At 34.1% G+C, this 13435-nt stretch overlaps 1 long non-coding RNA gene across 1 annotated transcript; it reads left to right on the forward strand.

Moving 5' to 3' along the window:
* Nucleotides 1–274: 274 nt before the first annotated feature.
* LOC141668845 (uncharacterized) lies at nt 275–3130 on the forward strand. The gene is made up of 3 exons (XR_012553236.1): nt 275–832; nt 1302–1423; nt 2784–3130. It is a non-coding gene; the product is annotated as an uncharacterized LOC141668845 (long non-coding RNA).
* Nucleotides 3131–13435: the final 10305 nt, after the last annotated feature.

A 13435-nucleotide genomic window follows, 5' to 3' on the forward strand; every position in this document is an offset into this window, starting at 1 on the left:
TGTTTTTAATCTTTATAGACATATAGAGAGTAAGCATACACTACAAGAAAAGAATCAATAGACATCGCCTCATAGACATCAATGTCATTAAGGACTGATGTTAAAAAAGTTTTCAACATCGGTTTGTTCCAAAATGATGTTAAAGACCATTTTTTATATCAGTTAAAATCAAAACTGATGTTTAAACTACGTTTTGTAAGACACGCTAAAAACAACCCCCTTAAAAAAAAAATTCCCCCTCTTTGCTAAAAACATTTCAGTGCTTCATCTTCTTCATCTCTCACCCGACTCTCTCCTGCATCTCCTTCTCTTTCCGGATTCTCTCTCACTCTCAGCCTCCTACATTGAAACCCTAAATTATTCTACTTTAATTAGAGTTGTAGGTTTGAAACCCCTAATTTAAATCCTTGATTTGAAGTTATCGAATCCTAACTTTCAACTGAAATAGCCGATTAGCTGCAAGTTTTGGTCGATTTGTGCAAAGGAGGTTGAATATTGGTCGATTTGTGCAAAAGAGGTTGAATCATAGCTCGAGTCCGCTGTCATTAGTAAGTGTTATTCTAATTTCTTTTTAAAATTCAATTTTCGGTTTTTAATTCTTTTTTTTTGTGAAATGGGTTGCTTGATTTTGGTTCTTGATTATTTTATTGATGTGGGTTTTTTGTTGTTTTGGTATTTGGGGTTTTGATATTTGATTTGGGGTTTTGATTGAGGAACATAAGGAAGTTGGTGAATGATGGGTTTATTATCAGGAAGCCTACCAAGATTCACTCTCATTCTCGTGCTCGCAGGATGAAGGAATCTAGAAGGAAGGGTGGTCATGCTGGATATGGTACTTTCTTACTTTTGTTACTTTTGGCATCTTATGTTTTTAATCTTAAGGGATGACTGATATCCAACAATTCCTTGGTTTGGAATTGAGGAAAATTTGTTAAATGCATATTTATTCAGATGTTACTTTACCTTAATAAACTATTCAATGGAAAAATAATAGATATTAATTAGTCAGAGATCCTTGGTTCTACTAATGATAATTATGTTTATCAATATTTTTGGGCATGAAAACTTCAGGCTATCTAGATAATTTTATTATAACACAGAGTGACAAGTTACTGCTTTTTACAATTATAGCTGAATCCACAAATACTTAATATATTTATTAGGTATTCAAATTTATATATTTAATATATTTTTAAATACTTGCTTATTTTAAGACTCATTTTGTACTTTAGGATTCAAAGAAATGATCCCGAACTTTGTTGTCTGATATTACCTTAACCATTATACTTGACTTTATGCAGGCAGTATCAATGTTTTTGTTGGTCTATATTATTAGCTTTCCAATGGATGAGGTGCTGAGTCACAACTTATCAATAATGGGAACACTGATGTTTTTCATGCTTGATATGTGTGATATCTTCAGGTTGGTTTTCTTTCATGGCTGTTTAATAATTGGAAAGAATAATTAGTGCATATATGAAATGAAATGTTAGTTTCTAGTTTGTTCGTTGCTCTGTTCTTAGGGTAAATGCTTTAACCATATTTTTAATGCCAATAAACTGTCATTCTATTGCTGATTGCAGCTAACTTGAACAGTTTTGGTGCGACATGATGTTGTCTAATATGTGTCTTTAAAATGTTGTTTTTTCAACGCCTTAAATTCTGGTGGTTAAATCGACTGAGCTAGGATGTGGAGTTATTTGTGTGATTTATATAAGTGCTAAATTTTTAACATTGATTATGAAACTATAAATAAACTCAGAAGAAAAGGCATAAATAATTTTTAAAAAAGTGAAAAGTTTTGACGCAAACAAAATATGTAGTTCCCCCACACCATAATTCACTAGATATTGACGATCAAAGTTGTTGTGCTAGTATTTGATACACAATCTTGGTATCCATAACATGTCTTCCCTTAGTATATTCAGTCGGGGACTATCAATCACCATAACTCATAGCTTTGGTTCTTTATGTATTCTTTTTAACATTATTATTAATTATTAAACTACACCTAAATTATTACAGTTATCAACCAAACAACCACGTGATCTAATTATATCTGGGTACAATTTACACTATGTTTAACAGTAGCATATATGTTCACCTAGAGTGGATGAATTATTAGCTTACCGTCATGCATTAGTTTCTACTATTCTCTCTTTGTCGCTATATTCTTCTTGGTTGCTTTTATAAATTTGTATTATTCTGATCTACTAAGTTATACAATATATCTATACTTCAAAGCTAATGTGGTAGATCTTTGGGAGTATTGCACTTAAATTTATTTCTTTTAATTAGCTTTCTTCCAATACTATTTTATGTTAATTGACAGTTATAAGGATACTTTAATGTTATTTCAAAAATAGAGAGGAAGGCATGCCAATTTTGTAGGTGTTGCCTGCAATTAAGTAATTGGCATGTTAAAGTTTTAACTGTTACTGAATGAAATTGCAATATCTTAGTTTACTGATTTATTATCATGATTCTTATTTAGACTTGATAAGGGGAAAAAATGCCTTGTTGTTAATGGACTCATCAATGAAAGGGAAGTATGCCAATGATGATGCTACAAAATTTGTTAAACTTGCTTCAAAATGTCTCCAAGCCGAGGCTAGGGACCAACCTAATAGAAAATTTCTTCTTTTCACAGTTTCACCATTGCAAAAGCAGAAAGAGGTTATATATTTTGTACTTAAGATCATTCTACACACTCTGTTTACTCTGCAGTGGCTATATATTTTTTCAGTTCCATAATTTTTCCGAGCTTTTATATACATGTTCAGGTGGCATCTCATGTTTTAATGGGGCTTACCAAAACTGCACCAGTGGTCCCAACCATATTCTCTCCTCTTCGAAAGGCTTGTGTGAGGATGGATCTTACTGTTGTGCATGATATACTGCTTAAAATTGGCTAATATGTACTTCTTTCTCGACACTTTTTTAGGTATTATGTGTATGTCCGTTTAGCAGCTTCTGTAATAAATTAATCTTTTGATGTAGCTATCATTTCAAGAATGTATTCATCTAGCGCAGGATATGTTAAACACAAAAAAGTTTGGAGATATAGCATTCAGGCCGAGGAATATGATCTGCTTCAACATAGAATACTAGTAGGAAAATTTCATTTTGACTTGATAATGTTTAGATTTGAGAATTATATTTTTTATTTTGTCAATGATTTATATTGGAATACTTTATATTAGTTTTATAATTATAATGAAAGTTGTGGTTATTTAGATTTGATTCATTTTACTTGTGTATGGTGGACATTATGATGGAGAGAATACAGCTGCTCGTATCCTTCAAGCAGGATTCTTCTGGCCAACGAGTTGGTAATATATCCAAGAGAGACGGGATGTCTCTTAATGTGATGCTCGAAGTTGAGATTTTCGATGTTTGGGGAATCGACTTCATGGGACCATTTGTCTCGTCCTGTAAAAATCAGTATATTCTGTTGGCGGTTAATTATGTGTCCAAATAGGTCGAGGTGAAGGTGTTACCAACCAATGATGCTAAGGTGGTGATTAACTTCTTTCATAAGCGGATATTCACGCATTTCCGCACTCCAAGAGTTATAATCAGTGATAAGGAATCGTATTTCTGCAATCGCAAGTTCACTGCATTGATGGAAAAGTATCACGTGAATCATATTATTGCCACAGCTTACCATCCTCAAATTAAAGGGCAAGCTGAAGTGTCTAATTTAGAGATTGAACGCATCTTGGAGAAGCTGGTGAGTCCATTAAGAAAAGATTGGTCTTTGAAGCTAGATGAAGTTGTTTGGGCATATAGAATAACATTCAAGACTCCTCTTGGTATGTCTCCTTTTCAGTTGGTGTATGGTAAGGTGTGTCTTTTTCCTGCGGAGTTGGAGCATAAGCATATTGGGCTTTGAAGAAATAAATCATGACATGGAAGTTGCTACAGAGAAAAGAATGCTTCAACTAAATGAACTTGAGGAGTTTCAACTCCAGGAGTATGAGAATAACAAAGTGTATAACAAGAAAGTCAAGAGATGGCATGATAGAAGATTAGTGCGCAAGTCTTTTTTTCCCTGTTAGAAGGTTCTATTATACAACTCTCGTCACCGACTTTTTCCAGGAAAACTTAAGTCGAGGAGGTTAGGGCCATTCACGGTCAAAAATTTATTTTCACATGGAGCGGTGGAAATTTTTGATATGCATATGGATCAAGGGTTCAAGGTGAATGGGTAGAGATTGAAACATTACTATCGAGATATGGTAAACTGTGAGGTGGTGAGCACCATTCTTTTGACAACTTGAATCTGAGGTTTCACGTTAAGCTAGAGACATAAACCAAGCGCTTTGTAGGAGGTAACCCATGTTTGTTGTATAGTAGGTTTGATAGGAAAAAAAGCATAGTTTTTTTTTCTAGGAGCACGGTGCGCCCGAGCATGGATGTGTATGCCAATATTATGCCTTCTGTACATATGCATGATGTTACTAATGATCAAGCTATTTTACTTTGGGGGATCTTGAATGAGGAGTATGTGGATCTCGACCATGTGATATATTAGAATACGTTGCAGTTTCTGAAAAGCAGGACATCGGGGGCGATTCCTCATGCCTCTATTATGACAAAGCTTTGTGTTTCGGTGGGTATTCGTTGGCCCGAGTTGGAGCAGTTACAAATGTCAAGCGCCTCTATTGATAGCTCAAACATCGCAATAATGCAGGAATGGTATGCTGGTGGATCTTTTCTGGCTAGGTGTGTAGCTTAAAGAGCCGCTCGTGGATAAGCTAGTTCTTCCCGTGCTCAGCAGAAGAAATGGGATGGTTCTGGGCTTGTCGATGCGCAGTTTCGGAGATTGGCCAGACGCACAGAGGCGATGCCTGACATGCAAAGTCGTTATGTGGCCGACTTGAGATAGGCTTTGGGCTCTACTTTCTGAGCCACTGGTGTTGAGGTTGATTCGCCGGTATTTGGTGCCGATTCTATGTATCCGCCACCTGATACTCCACCCGAGGAGGGTGATCTTTCTGATAACTAGGTATGCCTAAAATCCTTATTATTACATTCAATGAGGACATTGAAAATTTAATGTTTGGGGGTGAAAATGTAAGGAATAGTTTTTGTATGTCCGTATAGATTCATATAGAATCATGTTGCGTGTTTAGTTGTAATTGATTTGAATGCCAAAAACAAAAATTTTCACAAAGTCTTATAAGATTGCTTTTGAGCTATATCATGATCATATTTGTTTATTTGTTGAGATTTAATCACTTGTTTATATCTAGAATTTTTGGTATTCTTGTAATCACAAATGAACACTGAAATTTAAATTGGAGAAAAACTTGGATTTCATTGTTAGTGGTGAATAAGGCTAGGCGTCAAATGGTTAGTAGCCGGCTCATAAGTTATGAGTAGTCTAGGGTTGAAAGTGATAGAGCGAAACACACTCTTTCAAAAATTGTTGAAAAAAGAAAAAAAAGAAGAAAAAAAGTGAAAAAAAGAAAAGAAAGAAAAAAGTATGTGATTATGCATAATTGATCAAGAGTGAGCTCTTTAATACTCGAGTTATCAAGTTATATGGGACTTTGTGCCTAGTGACCTAAGGCTTTTAGAGTCTGGGATCCGCTAACTAATGCTCGCTATATGGGTATTATTGTATAACTCTTTTGGGGCTTCATTCATTGCACGGTCAATAAGCATTTTTGTTTTATGTTTAATAATAGCATGAATCCTTGTATAACTCTAGTAGGAAGGAGGTGTTGTAAGTCATTATGCATTTAACGTCTATTCTATTTATAAACTTGTGATTGTTTTGATGATAGATAAGTTATGGTTATTCATCTAGTATGGAGAGTATATTTGTTAAGCATCCACACACGCATGTTTCTAGTTTATGAGTTGCTTTGTGGGATTTATTCGAACTCTATTAAAATTAGTTGCATTCTTAGAGGCGTTGTCTTATTCATTTGATTATGGTTATTTTGAGGGGATCGATTGCATTGTCATTTAGTTGCATTCACGTAGTTGCATTCATGCATTAGTTTGTTTTATAGTTTTTGAGTGTAATTATGCTTGATGACAAGCATCGATTCAAGTTTGGGGGTATGATAAGTGACTTTTATATTTACTTTGAACGCTTCATTACAAGCTGAAGTTGGTGTTTTGGACTAAACTTATTGGTATTTTTGATGTGTTTTTGTGTTTTTGCATTACAGGCACTAGTTGGATAAATAAATGAGCTTTTCAAGGTAATATGCTGAAAGAGGGTCAGATTCTGAAGTCAAGACCATTCTCGTGTTGAAGAGCATTCGATAACTTTGCGTGGACTATTAATACGTCGAAGTATGACGAACAGAACACAAGTTACAACAAAAAGAAGAAATTGAAGCCAAGTGTAGAGGAGTCGCGCGCCCGCCCCTGACTAGGGGCGGCCGCACCATTTTGAAAGAGAACGTACGCACCTGCGTGGGATACGGGGCGGCCGCACCAGTTTTCTATGCCATAATCCTGATTTGAATTAAAATTGAAGAATTAGAGAGCCTAGGTCGTCCACAGGCATATATAAACCAAAACTCAGACGTTTTTAATAACATAGAGCCAATGGATAGCAATAAGAAGTCCTAAAGAGCACAAGACGACTACGGAGAAGAAGACTTTTGTATTCTTCAATATAGTTGATACTTTGGATGCTTGTTTTCGATTTGTCTTTTTACCCTAGTACTTTTATATTATTTATTATCGTATTTTTATTGGAACCCATGGTGATGATGAGTTCGATTATGAACTAATCATTGTCATTGGGTTCTAACGGATTTATATATGGATTTTAATAGTTAATTGTTTTATAATCTTTTGTGTGTGGTGATTTATAATTTCCTGGTTTGGTTGTGCTTATTCGTGTTTGATGTGTAGCTAATATCTAAGATTGTTTGTTAGTCTATATTGAAGCGATAGTGAATATAGAGGTTTAGAACTTGTCATGCTAGCATAGGTTTATGTATGAATTGACATGCATAATTCATGGGTAATTTTAACCATCTTATTCACCCTATGTAATCACGATAAATAACATGCTCTTAAACCATTATGTTTGCAATCTTTATAGATATATAGGGACTAAGCATAATTCTTGTCTATTCACTACTAGAAAAAGTAAAATAGACATCGCCTTAAAGATATCGGTTGTTTTTTGTGCTAATGTGTGTTTTAGACATCGGTTTTGAGCAACCTATGTCTTTTGGTTTCATAAACATCAGTGTTTTAGCTGAACCGATGTTATATGTCTATTTTAAAAACATAATCAGCGCGCCTTCCCCATTTCCCCTTAGCAAATACTTCATTTTCTTCATGTTTCCCCCTCTATTTTTTGCCTTAGCCAAATTCCTCCCCTTTTTTTCACACACATGTTCCCCCTCTTTTTCAATTAAAAATGAAACAAAAAACATTAAAAACAAAAAAAAATCAAAAACATCTCTCTTCACTCTATCCTCTCTCTAAAGAACACCCACATCACCTATTTTCTATCGAATCTCGATTACGCTCTCTCTCCCTCTCTTTGAAGAACACCCATAGTAATTTCGTTAATCTCTACCGAGTTTCATTCCCCCAATATGTATCGTAATTTTTATCCCATTCCGTCCATTCACTTCTCTAGCCGAAATTTCATTACAATGTTTATTTGGATTTTCTTGCCGACGTATTCCAATTAGACATCGCAACGATATTGTCAATCTATACTCTTTTGTAATTACAATCTCTCTCTCTCTCTCTTGATGTTATATTAATGTTTATATGTTGGTGCATGCGTGTATTTGATTTCGATATTTTTGATTTGATTTCGATATTGTTGAATTTGGTAAGTTTTGAACCCTAATTTTAGAATTGGGGGTTTCAATTTCAAACCCTATTTTTTTATTTTTTTATTGGTTCTAATTAAGCTAAGTTGTACGCTCTTTAATTGTAGAATTGTAAATTGTTGATTTTTCAGTTGGATTAATGTTCAATTTATTCGATGATTTGACTTTTGTATTGGGTATTGATTGACATGATTATTGGTTGTAGTAAAGGTTTGTGATAAAATGGCAGAGGAAAAGAAACAACATGTGTTCTATAAGGTTGCGGGATTTCAACCGGGAACTTATGGGCTTAATCTCACTATAAGCGTGCAACACTAAAGGTATGTATCATTATGTATCCCGCGGTCTTACAAAATTGGAAAACCATATGGCCATCTCTTTGTAAGCATATATCTCTTGCTTAAAGGGCGCATACCACATTAATAATTCTCTACTTTTTATTATGGGATCTAATGTAGCTTTTATGCGGTAACCTGTATAATTTGTTTGGTGATCATTTCTTGTATAGGCACTCTCAAAAGCTTTGACAAAAGATCATATCATTTATCTTAGGACCCAGAATTCCTGATATATTAATTGCGGTGAGGCATCTTGGATTTTCTTTAGTTGAACATTTGTTTTGAGTTGACTGAATTTATGCAGTTTGATAGTATAGACATCACGTGCATCAACAATTTTAATTGATAAGAAAAAAATGAATGTTTGAGCAAACTTAACCATGCTTAGTCTTATAAACTTTCTACACTTTTTTGTTAATCAAATCCCCCATTGTTGTCAAATACTTAAAACTAACTAATATTTTACTGAAGATGGTTAAATCAAAGCACCTCCTGGTTAAAAGATTTTGTTGCGGTCGTTTCCCAAAGTGTTTCACGATATAAGAGAGTTCAAGAGAAATCCAAACTAGACATTTTCCTTAATGCGATGTATTGAATGTATTCCACTATCATAGAAATTGAGCATTCAGAGGCATTAGACTTCAATAGATTTATGGTAATATATATCTTTGTCAAATACTTGTATGCTTTACATGTTTATTATGCACATCCCAACATCTGGTAGACCAAGATAAGTGCTTTTTTGCTTCTTTTCTTGTGTGTGTCTTCTCTTGGAACTTTTGTTATGTCATGCATTAGGAATTGTAAAACATTGATAAGAAACTGAGGTTACTGTTCTGTCATATGTAAGTTATTCATAGTTTTTATATATTTATTACAGATATTAAAATATCTTATGCAGATGTGCTGCTATGAATCGTGTAATGATATCAGAATTTAGAAGTATGCCTTCTACTTCTTGCATTATAGTGACATAAATTAAACTAGATACAAGGGGGAGAAATAAGGAGATAAAGTTATACATCCACAGTGCACTCATCAAGTTTAATTTTAATTTAATTTAAATGTATGTATTACTCTTTATATAAAATTTATAAAGTATTTAAATGTGCTTTTACTATATAGACTGCTATTTTTTTCCAGATTTATAAATAGGGTTGTTTGAAGTTAATAGAAGGACTACTAGAGTAGAACTCCTGGAAATACACGACTAAAACAAATCGTACCATATCCCAAAACAGAGCCGATAAATAATTATCTAGTTTTATGAAAGATTAGGAGTCTTTATGAGTAGCAAATGCCCTCGTAGATATAAATCACGTCAGGTTATAATCAATAAATCTTTTTCCAGGATACCACAATACAAAAGCTCTTCCTAGTTCTTAACTATCAATCATGTTTAAAGTCATCAACGCGCTTATTCCTCTTTCAAACTTGCTACTGCTATTTCTTTTATGTTTGCTTTCCTTTTCTCAGAGAGCCGTGTCAGAATCTGATTATTGTGAGTCTGCTGATACAGATGATAAGACTGTTAATTATGTTGACGAGTCCGGTGAGGCAGAATCCAAGTCTAATGAACGTTTCTTGATTAAGGTTCGATAAATAACTCATTAATATACCTTTTTACATGCTTTTTTCTAGTATATGCCTATTTTTTTGTCGAACATATTAGTATTTTCATTAAATTGGTATATATTTTATAAATTTATGTATTTAATATATTTTTAAATACTTCTTTATTTTAAGACTCATTTTGTACTTTAGGATTCAATGAAAAGATCCTGAACTTTGTTGTATGATATTAACTTAACCATTATACTGGTCTTTATGTAGGCAGTATAAATGTTTTTTGTGGTCCATGCTATTAGCTTTCCAATGGATGAGGTGTTGAGTCATAACTTATCAATAATGGGAACACTAATGTAAACTCCATCGTTCTCTAAATTCATGGTTTATAATTTTTGTGTGCTAATAAACTTTTGTCAATAATATATTATATTGCCATTATCTCACTCATCTTCCTTATTTTGGGTGGGTATGGTAAGTCTAGGACAGTTTTTGGGTTTTTCTAGTTGATAAGTATTATAAGGATGTTGTGGTGATGGAAATGAAGAATGGAGGTGTAATTCGGAGCCAGTGGAGGGAGCTTGGGGATATGTGGGAAGAAGGGGAGAGGAGACGGTTAGGGAGAATTGCTGTGATTGATGGTCAAGGATGAGATATGCTGGGAATTTTAATCCTTGATATATGTGATATCTTCAGGTTGGTTTTCTTTTTTGGCTGTTTAATAATTGGAAAGATTACTTAGTGCATATATGCAATGAAATCTTAGTTTCTAGTTTGTTTTTTGCTATGTTCTTAGGGAAAATGCTTTAACCATATATTTAATGCCACTAAATTGCCATTCTATTGCTGATTGCAGCTAACTTGAACACTTTTGGTGTGGCATGATGCCATCTAATATGTGTCTTTTAAATGTTATTTTTTCAACGCCTTAAATTCTCGTGGTTAAATAGACTGAGCTAGGATGTGGAGTTGTTTGTGTGATTTATAGAAGTGCTAAATTTTTAATGTTGAATACGAAACTATAAATAAACTCAGAAGAAAAGGCATAAATAATTTTTTAAAAAGTGAAAAGTTTTAACGTAACCAAAATATCTAGTTCCCTCACACTATAATTGACTAGATATTGACGATCAAAGTGGTTGTGCTAGTATTTGATACAGAATCTCGGTATCCATAACACCATAACTCATAGCTTTGGTTCTTCATGTATTCTTTTTAACATTATTATTAATTATTAAACTACACCTAAATTATTATAGTTATCAACCAAACAACCACGGGATCTAATTATGTCCGGGTACAATTTACACTGTGTTTAACAGTAGCATATATGTTCACCTATAGTGGATGAATTATTAGCTTACTGTCATGCATTAGTTTCTACTATTCCCTCTTTGTCGCTATATTCTTCTTGGTTGCTTTTATAAATGTGTATTATTCTTATCTACTTAGTTATACAATAATTAAATCATGATTAGAGGTGTTTTTCCGAGAGGTAGACACAAAGCGTGATAGCTAGGATCTCCGTTGAGAGGTATGATTCGTTATCTAGTAATACTTCATTGTTACCTAATTAAACAATAATTAAATCGTGATTAGATAAAACCTTTCGTGATTAATGTTTTTCGTGTAATATAATCCCTTTAACCATACATATTATAGATTAAACTCGAGGCATGTATTTAGTCATCCTCTTCAACATTTAATCCGGATTCACTTGATCCATGTGTAGATTATCAAGATAAATCATTATTTGAGCATGGCCATGCTTTTATAATCTCACTAAATCAAGAGGCCCATAATATCTCTCCTAATTATAGGAGGGTTAAATCCTTTATCTATCATTCATATTTCTCACATGACTCATTATATACCCGATGTCCACTTTTATCATCACCCGATTAAAAGTAACTTTTAATGTAGTTAAAGTATACTAATCCTCGAATAAAAATATAATGATTTCAAGTCAAAGGATCGTTACACTATTATCATTGTGAGTCTTTCTTATGACTTTATTAAATATGAAGAATCTCACTATGGGTCTGTCCAGTACCATGTACTCTCACATGTACCTATGTATTAACTTTAGTATCCCCATACTTATAACCAATGAGATGTGGTTATCTTTTCAAACAACATACCAGTCTATCTATGTATTATTATTGTCCTATATAATAATACTCGACTAGGGACCTTTAAGAAAATGATATATTATATAATCTCAAGTTCAAGTCATGTACTTAAACTATACAATGTGTATCATGATTCTAAGGACATTTATTATGCTAACAAAATATCACAGTAATTAAGGTCATAATAAATATATTTATTGAATGACCAACTGACATAAAGATTTAAAAGAATAATGTATTGCCTCTAGGGCACCTACACTAACAATCTCCCACTTGCACTAGAGCCAATCACCCATGTATCTAATACCCATGGAACTAGTGTGACCATTGTGCTTCTGCTGCTACAAGCCTTTGGTCAGTGGGTCTGTAATGTTATCATTTGTGTGTACTTTACATATGTGTATATCACCCCTTTCATTAATCTCTCGAATAAGGTAAAATATCATGAGTATATGTTTAGCCCGGGAGTATGATCTAGGTTCTTTAGCCTGTGCAATGGCTCCATTATTATCGCAGTATAGATCAATGGGATCTGCGATCGATGGAACCACTCCCAAATCAGAAATGAACTTTCGAATCCAAACGGCCTCCTTAGCTGCTTCACAAGCTGCAATGTACTCATCCTCCATTGTAGAATCAGCTACTGTTTCTTGCTTTGAACTCTTCCAGCTTACAGCACCTCCATTCAGACAAAACACAAAACCAGACTGTGATACAGTATCATCTATGTCTGTTCAGAAACTTGCATCGGTATAACCTTTTACAATGAGTTTCTCTTCTCCTCCACACATCAAGAATGAATCTTTAGTTCTTTTCAGGTACTTAAGAATATTCGTGACTGCCGTCCAGTGACCTTCACCCGGATTAGACTAGTATCTGCTCGTCATGCTCAAAGCATACGAGACTTTTGGGCGAGTACATACCATTGCATACATGATAGATCCAATTGCTGAAGCATATGGAACTTTATTCATGTGGTCCTTCTCATCCAATGATTTCGGACACTTGTCCTTAGAGATCGTTATCCCTTGAGACACGGGGACATATCCCCTTTTTGTATATTGCATTCCAAAACAATGCAAAACCTTATCAATGTATGTGCTCTGACTTAGACCGATCATCCTTCTAGATCTTTCTCTATAGATCCTCATTCCTAGAATGTAGGATGCCTCTCCTAAGTCTTTCATGGAGAAATTGCTCCCTAACCAAGTCTTAAGAGCCTTTAGAGAAGGTATGTCATTCCCCATTAGTAGTATATCATCAACATATAGTACTATGAATGCCACATAACTCCCACTAACCTTCATGTAAACACACGGTTCATCTTCGTTTTGAACAAAGCCATACTCTGTGACTATTTCATCAGAACGGATATTCTATCTCCTAGAGGATTGCTTCAATCCATAAATGGATTGACGCAATTTACATACCTTTCCAGCATTCCTTGGATCGACAAAACCCTCAGTTTGTGTCATGTATACATCCTCTTCAAGGCTTCCATTAAGGAAGGCTGTTTTGACATCCATTTGCCAGATTTCATAATCATGGAATGTTACAATGGCAAGTAAAA

Source organism: Apium graveolens, chromosome 6 (genome assembly GCF_009905375.1).
Source record: "Apium graveolens cultivar Ventura chromosome 6, ASM990537v1, whole genome shotgun sequence".
Taxonomy (NCBI): Eukaryota; Viridiplantae; Streptophyta; class Magnoliopsida; order Apiales; family Apiaceae; genus Apium; species Apium graveolens.